Raw genomic sequence first — 8,402 nt, forward strand, 5'->3', positions numbered from 1 at the left:
ATGGTTCTCTGATAGAGAATTTAGAATGTAAGCTTCAATGGAACAGGGACTGATGTGAATGATTGCATATTCTCTGTACAGCGCTGCGGAATACAATTGGTGCTATATAAGTAATAATAATATAATTTCCTAAAATGAACAGTCAATTTAATTATCACTCTTAAATATCAACACTGTGCTCTGATTGCTAAGTATTTTGGTGGGTCTTCAGAGTGTGTTCTACAATGGGAGCTAACAAAACATACTTGTTTTGTACAAATCACTCAGAAAACTTGTTTCTCTGCAGTTTACACAGAATGTTATCTTATGTACACCTATGATTATTGGACTAAGAAATATAGAAAAGTAATCTATAAGTATCAGTGACAAATTCCTGTCATTCTAAAGTGTTAGTGGTGACATCAGCTTGATAAAGATAAATCTCTTACATCAGCTCACAAAATTGACTTGGCATTTTGACAGTCTTCAGAGTGGAACATATAGGGCTGTGGATCAAAAAGTGACAAGAGAATGACACTACATGCAAATAATATTCAAATGAGAATATGTGAGATTTTGCTATTTAATTATTGTCTATTAACAAGACCTGCTCTAGGGCCACAATGTCTACATATTTCTAACCATCACCACAGTAAACTACAGACCTATTGACTAAGGATGGAGTACAAAGTTTAATTGTATTTACAAGGACAGTGTTAATTTTAGTGCAATGAATATAGCCGGCTACTACAGTACAGAAGAAAGAAAATGCCACCTTCACCATATCTGATGGTGATAATAGTAATCTGATTCCATGTATCCTGTACTTGTTCATCAGTTAATAATCGTTTCTCAGACTTTTGGCTTAGATCAAGTGTAGTATCTGTTCTTATCAGAACATACTACCTTGTGCCTCTGGCCATTGAACCCCAGACAGCATGTGCCACTGTTGGGGCTACCCAGGGTGTCAGTCACAGATGAACTGCACGTGATTTTTAAGGCACTCTTGCACATACTGGCCACATTATTTTGTGCGTTGCCTCCTTATGCTCTGGCCTTCTGGCTGAGTGGGAGAATTGGGGCAGTACCCATATAAACCTTGTTCATCGCCTTTACGTCTTTTTTTTTCAGCTTTAACACTTTTTTTCTGTCTGTTTTTTAGAGAATAATTTTTTTTCAAGTTTCAAAAGAAATGATTGAATAATCGCCTTTACTTTTATAGGTTTTTACTCTAGAATCTAGGGGATGGGAAAGGCCCTGATGAAATTACCCAATGATCTATGGGGGTATGGTACCCACTCTCCTAAAACCTCTGATTCCCACCATTCCAGAGAATGGGAATGTTTTTAAATCCCAGGTGAAGCCTCTTTGGATCCCAGGGTAAAGGGACCTCCTCTATCCTTATGTTGAAGGGGAGTCTGAAGACCCTTGGCCAATAAGGGATCTTTTGGTCTTGGGGGTCGGGGATAGAGGGGCACTTCCTTGTTTGAGGAGGACCTGAAGTTGCTGCACCCTTTAGCACTTATTTAGTTTATGCACTAGTGGCACAAAAGCACAAATTAACAGAAAAAATTCTGTTAATAAGGACATATGATTCTGGTGAATGTAGATATATCTGTTTCCCCATATGTGTTACACTATGGCCCATAAGCCAAAAAACCTAACCTAACCTAGGCTGGTTAGTACTCATGGGGCTGATCAGCATGGGGCTGATTTCCCTAGGTGAATCGGACTGGCAAAAGTAATATGTTCCCCCAGTACAAATCAGTCCCATGTTGATAGCACAAGGGCTCCTCCCACACCCCTGAGCAGTGGTGTGGTTTAGTAACTTAATTTTTTAAATAATTTTATCTGTGGTATACTAGAGGGCCCAGCATGTCCTGGTCACCATTAAGTGGTTGGGCATGCTGGCATGTGTAGTACTACAAGCTCCTGTACACCCATGGCTGCCAGGCCATGCTGGAACTTAAGGAATCACAAGAACTACACTCCCCTGGCATCCAGTGCCTGCTGGGATCTGTAGTCCACCAGAGAAATATGTAAAAAAACAACAACCACAGACACTGGCTTAAAAATACATTTTGTTATTTAACCATTTAATTTATTACCCCAGACCCAATTTCTGGGGTTGGAGGAATAGTCCTAGTGCCATCAGTACTGTGCTGACCGCTGGTTGGTACTATGGCAGGCAGGGAGGTCACACGCTGCAGGTTTTCCTGCAATATTTCTTCCTGTTCTGTTGATAAAGTCTAACGTTGGTGTCAACAATTTTGGGAGGGGGACTCATGCTTTTTGTCCCATACCCCTCACCTCGATTTTTCCGATACCAGCCTAGTCTAGCAGTGCTAGAGCTGGTTTGCCTTTTTTTGGTGAAGAATCCTGAAAGCAGGACAAAATAAACCACGCCGCTGTTCCACCCAAACATCGCCCAAAAATGGGCAAATTTTGCAAAAGCTTCACCTACTTTCCTGTCAAGTCCCACCCCTTTTGCAGTCCACGAATTGGGATGTCCCTCCAAAATCGGGACAGTTGGAAGGTATGCTCCTAAGAACGTATTTGCATCTGCGTCCATGACTACATAGGTAGTAAGGAGTGTTAGCAAGCTCTTGCAGTACTTCCCCCCCTTCCCTTACGTGTAACAGCCAGATATGTCTCCATCTGCATACAAACTGAGACTTACTCCTTTTCTATCGCGCATGTGCTGTACGTAAAAGCAGATAACAGGAACACAGCAAACAATATACTTAAGCAAAGGCTTATTCAGAAATGTCTATAGACCCAAAACAAGAAAAAAGGAACAAGGATTTGAGCCTCTAGTGGCTGGAGATAGAAATGTCAGATAATATTTCTAGTATCTGAGGGTAAATGTATCAAACTACGATTATCCGGCGGGTTTGAAAAGTGGAGATGTTGCCTATAGTAACTGTAGCACAGCTTTCCCAAGCACACCGAAAGGGGTGTTGAAATGTTCTCTCTCGCTTCAGTTCCTCCACCCCAGTCTTCTGCACAGTATGGTGGGATGCGGACTGTGACTGAATCCACAAGGGGTTGACCCTTGTACCCGAGCACACTAACCCTCTAAATAATAATGTATTGCACACTGTGGTTACAAACAATCAACTGGGTGTTTATTTTGGGAAAAATAAATGGGAGAGGTGGGTTTAAAAAATGGGTTAATTAATGAATGGGATAAATGGGACAGCGGTAAGATATTAATCAAAAGCAACAGTAAAGTAATAACTAAATGACAAAATGTCCGCCACACATGCATTCACTGGTGCCCCAAATTCTCCCACAACTCACCCACACACAGTGTGAAAATATAAATCAATTACAATCCTGACAATATTAAATAGTTTTAGGTTAACTAATTAACGTTGGTGCACTTGTAGAAACGTTATTAACTTTCATTATATCTCTGACAGGTAACACAGTCTCTGATATTTGTGCAGCATTAATAGTGTCACATAGTGTTTGGTGTGTTTTTGTTAACTATCCCTCTCCTTTTAAGATTAGGGTCTTAGCTACTGATGGGTCGTGAACTAACTGCAAGCCTGATCTTGCTAGCTGTCCCTCTCTGCTCACACGCAATTCGCTAATAGCGGGAGTCTCCCTCTCCGATCATAGGCTCTCTTTGCTGTGTTATCTCCCTCAGGCTGCTTAGGCGAATTGATAGTGGATTTTCTGCACTGATCCAGCTACAAGACCCCTCTGTGCAAATCTACACCCAGCTTCTCTTTGAATTGCTTGGGTATCCCTCTCTTCCTCTGTACACTCGGTTGTTTCGGCAGACTCTGCTTTCTACACACACCTCACTCCTTCTCTTGTTGCTGTGACACACTTCACACTCCCAGCACCTCTTCCTGTCAGCTTTTTCCTTCCTGCCTCTCTCTCTTCTCTTCACAGACTTTCTGGTATGGCTGACCTCTGCTTCACACTGCTTTTCCATAGCAACCTCAACATGTGGCTGTTTAATATAAGCCAGCCTAGTTACACAACCAATCAGATTCTAGCTGTCATTCGGTAGAATGCACTAAATAAATCATAGCTAGGACATACTTGCTAACTTTTCCTCGTTGGCTTCAGGGAGATTCTGGGGGAGGTGGGCGTGCGGGGTTGTGGCTTGACAAATCGCATCATTTTGGCCCCACTCCCTAAACGATTGTCACAATTTTGGCCAATTACAGCAGGGGTGGGGCTAAGATGACACAATATTTGCATTATTAAGCCCCACCCCTTAACTATTGCAGGGATGAGAACCGGGAGGTTGCCTTGCTCTCTCGGGAGGTCTCCCAGAAATGCAGAAGTTTCCCAGACATTCCGGGAGAGTAGGCAACTATGCGTTAAAGAACAACAGTTAATGAATCTCTAGAGACTGAAGTGTCTTTTACATTTCTGTCTCCATTACTGAAGTCATGTTGTCTTACCTGTCAGTCTTTGATTAAATCTTGGTCTCCATGAAAATGGCCACCTCCATAGGCATCAATACATGGACATAGGACACAATTTCTGAACTGTGTCATCATATCACAGATTGCGAAGCCAACCACGTCTTTTACTGGCTCAGCATCAGGGAGAATGCCAGACTCTTCAGGGAGTGTGGGAGATCTTTCCTATTTCAGGGAGTCTCCCTGACATTCAGGGAGAGTTGGCAAGTATGAGTTAGAACCTGATTGGTTGCTCTATGCAACATCTCTACTTTTCAAACCCACCAGAAACTCCCAGCTTGATAAACTTACCCCAAGGTGTGTGTTTTCTATGCATTTGTGTCCTAAACCTTATGTACTTTTTTATCTGGTTAGTTAGTGTCCCTTGCAGAGATGCAAAGTTCCTCTAACAGATTCTGGATACTTCTACTACTAATCTTGATTAGCGCTGGCTTACCTGAGGTGCGGAGTCTAACGATCTCCCCGGTGTTCACCAAGAACCGCCGCAAGGTGGGGTGGGCTTCGCTGCCAGGAGTCGTAGGTCGCGGTCCTCAGGTTCGCCCCAAGATGTAGTACAGCGGAGTGGAGCGGAGGTAGCGGAGTCAGACAAGCCGGTTCGGTACACAGGAATGGAGTCAGGCAGAATCAGAAGGCAACTCGGAGTCAACAAGCCAGGTTCGGTACACGGGTCACAAGCACAGAAGAATGGTCAGCAAGCCGGGTCGGTACACAGGGACAGGAGAGCCAGGGTAGTCAAACAGGCAGAGATCAGCACACAGGAAGACACTGGAGACTGGAAGACACAGCAATCCACGAAGTGCAGGAGCCAGGAACAGGTAAGTGATGCTCTGACACTCAGCGAGTGTCAGAGTGAGGTTTTTATCCTGACAGGGATTCAAAATCCCCGCCTCTAGGTTGAGGTCATGTGACCGCCTCCGGGTGCGGTCACGTGGTCCTGAATGCGGAAGTGCGGCTTCCGGAGCGGCAGGTAAGTCCGTTAGAGTACCCCCTGCCATAAAGGTGGACTCCGAACACCTAACAGGGTTTCAAAGGAAATTTTTTATGGAAGGATTTAAGTAGACGGGGAGCATGCAGATCAATGGCTCTTACCCATGAGCGCTCTTCAGGGCCGTAACCCTTCCAATCCACCAAGAACTGTATGGCACCTTGAACTTTACGAGAATCTAGGATAGTTTTAATCTTGTATTCGACTTGATCCCGATCCACAAAAGGAGGAGGAGTTCTGGATGAGGTGGAGAATCTGTTGGTTACCATCGGTTTTAACAAGGAGACATGAAAGACATTGGGTATGTGTAAGGAGGGAGGCAGACTCAATCTAAAGGCTACGGGATTAATAATCTCAGAAATAGCGAATGGGCCAATGAACTTGGGAACAAATTTTTTACTGGGAACCTTTAAACGAATGTTCTGGGTGGATAGCCATACCCTGTCAACGACTGAAAAACTTGGAGTCATTCTCCTCCTTTTATCGTAGAATTTTTTGGAACGAGTGGTTGCTTTCTTTAAATTTATCTTGGTCTGTTCCCAAATAGCAGAGAAATTATGAAACAGAGAGTCCACTGCCGGAACTTCAGAAGATGAGATTTGAGAGAAGGTGGGTAGTTTAGGATGGCAGCCATAAAGAACAAAAAAGGGGGAGTTAGAGATGGCCTCATGGAAATGGTTGTTATGGGCAAACTCGGCCCAAGGGAGAAGATCCACCCAGTTATCTTGGTTACTTGAGATAAATATTCTTAGAAACTTCTCTAATTCTTGGTTAGTTCTTTCAGTAGACCCATTGGACTGGGGATGATATGCGGAAGAGAAGTCAAGCTTAATTCCGGACTTATTGCAAAAAGACCGCCAAAATTTTGATATGAATTTTGATCCCCGATCGGACACAATATGTTGAGGACAGCCATTGAGGCGAAATATTTCTTTAATAAAAATATCGGCTAAGGAGGAGGAAGAAGGACGGCCTTTAAGAGCAATAAAGTGAGCTGTTTTAGAGAAGCGATCCGTGACCACTAGCACCACAGTACAGGATTTGGAAGGAGGAAGATCCGTGATAAAATCCATGGAGATCTGTGACCACGGGTAATCAGGAACGGGTAATGGGAGCAACCGTCCATAAGGCATCTTCCTAGAGGTCTTGCGTTGAGCACATTTGGAACAAGCCGAAACAAATCTCTTCACATCATCCAACAAAGAAGGCCACCAGTAACTTCGGGACAACAAGTCCCAGGTCTTGCGGATGCCGGCATGCCCAGAGAAGAGAGAGTGATGAGCCCAGTTAAGGAGCCGAGTGCGTAGACGTGGCAAGATGAATGCTTTGCCCGGAGGACAACCCTTGTTCAGGTGAGTAGTTGCCAATACTTGACAGGGATCTACAATGAATTTATTGTGTTCCAAGGATTCCATGTCGGCTGGATCAAAAGTGCGAGATAAGGCGTCTGCCTTCGTATTCTTGGATCCAGAGTGAAAAGTGATGTTGAAATCAAAGCGTGAGAAGAATAAGGACCACCTTGCTTGCCGAGGGTTTAGACATCGAGAGGTGCGTAAGTAAAGCAGATTCTTATGGTCGGTATATATGGTGATAGGAAATTGCGCCCCTTCTAGTAGATGTCTCCATTCGGAGAGAGCCAGCTTGATGGCCAGGAGCTCTTTGTCGCCAATCCCATAATTCCTCTCAGCAGGTAACAAGCGATGGGTAAAGAATCCGCAGGGATGAATTTTTCCAGAAGGGCTTTGCTGTGACAGTATGGCTCCAGTGCCAACGGAAGACGCATCTACCTCCAGGACAAATGGTCGTGAACAATCCGGCTGTTGAAGAATGGGTGCAGATGAAAAAAGAGACTTTAATAATCTAAAGGCTTGGATAGCCTCAGTGGACCAAATACTAGCATCAGCAGATTTACGGGTCAATGCCGTGATGGGAGCCACAAGAGAAGAGTATCCTTTGATAAATTGAGGATAATATTTGGAGAATCCTAGGAAGCGTTGGGTGGCCTTAAGACCCGATGGTTGGGGCCAGTCAAGTATGGCTTTCAATTTCGTGGGATCCATCTGTAGACCGGTGCCAGAAATAATATATCCCAGGAAGAAAATTTGTTTTTGCTCGTAGGTGCATTTTTCTAATTTACAAAATAGATGATTTTCCCATATACGAGAGAGAACCTCCAGTACATGACTGCGATGAAATACTATATCTTGAGAAAAGATGAGAATGTCGTCCAAGTAGATGACTACGGATTGATACAAGAGGACTTGGAAAAGCTCATTCATAAAGCCCTGAAAGATGGCCGGGGCATTGCATAACCCAAAGGGCATGACCAGGTATTCAAAGTGGCCGTCTCGGGTATTGAACGCCGTTTTCCATTCATCCCCCTCCTTAATGCGTATGAGGTTATATGCTCCTCTGAGATCAAGTTTAGAAAAGATGGTGGCACTCTTAATCCGGTCAAACAATTCGGAAATTAGTGGCAGAGGATACCGATTTTTAACGGTAATGGCATTCAGGCCTCTGTAATCAATGCAAGGACGGAGGCCCCCATCTTTCTTTTTTACGAAGAAGAAGCCAGCCCCAGCTGGGGAGGCAGACTTGCGGATGAAGCCCCTTTTTAGATTTTCTTGGACGTACTCTTCCATAGCCTTAGACTCCGGGAGGGAAAGGGGGTAAACACGGCCCCTGGGAATGGGTTTACCAGGTATCAGATCAATGCCACAATCCCAGATTCTGTGAGGAGGAAGTCTAGTGGCTACTTGTTGACAAAAAACATCAGAGAAGGTTTGGTATGGTTCAGGCAAAAGAGTCACAGGAAATTCTTGGGAACATCTGGGACTATTCGGAGGAACCAATCTCTGAAGGCAGTGAGAGAAGCAGGACTGTCCCCAGGACAATATGTGACCTGATTTCCAGTCTAAGGTGGGGGAGTGGAGACAAAGCCATGGAAGACCTAGGATGACTGGGTTGGTAGATTTCTGAATTACTAGAAA

The 8,402-nt window shown here is 44.2% G+C and overlaps 1 pseudogene; it reads left to right on the forward strand.

The window, feature by feature from the left end:
• Positions 1 to 823: 823 nt before the first annotated feature.
• Positions 824 to 911, forward strand: LOC142146878 (U2 spliceosomal RNA; annotated as a pseudogene).
• The last annotated feature ends 7,491 nt before the right edge of the window (positions 912 to 8,402 follow it).

The sequence above is a fragment of the Mixophyes fleayi genome, chromosome 3 (assembly GCF_038048845.1).
Source record: "Mixophyes fleayi isolate aMixFle1 chromosome 3, aMixFle1.hap1, whole genome shotgun sequence".
Lineage (NCBI taxonomy): Eukaryota > Metazoa > Chordata > Amphibia > Anura > Limnodynastidae > Mixophyes > Mixophyes fleayi.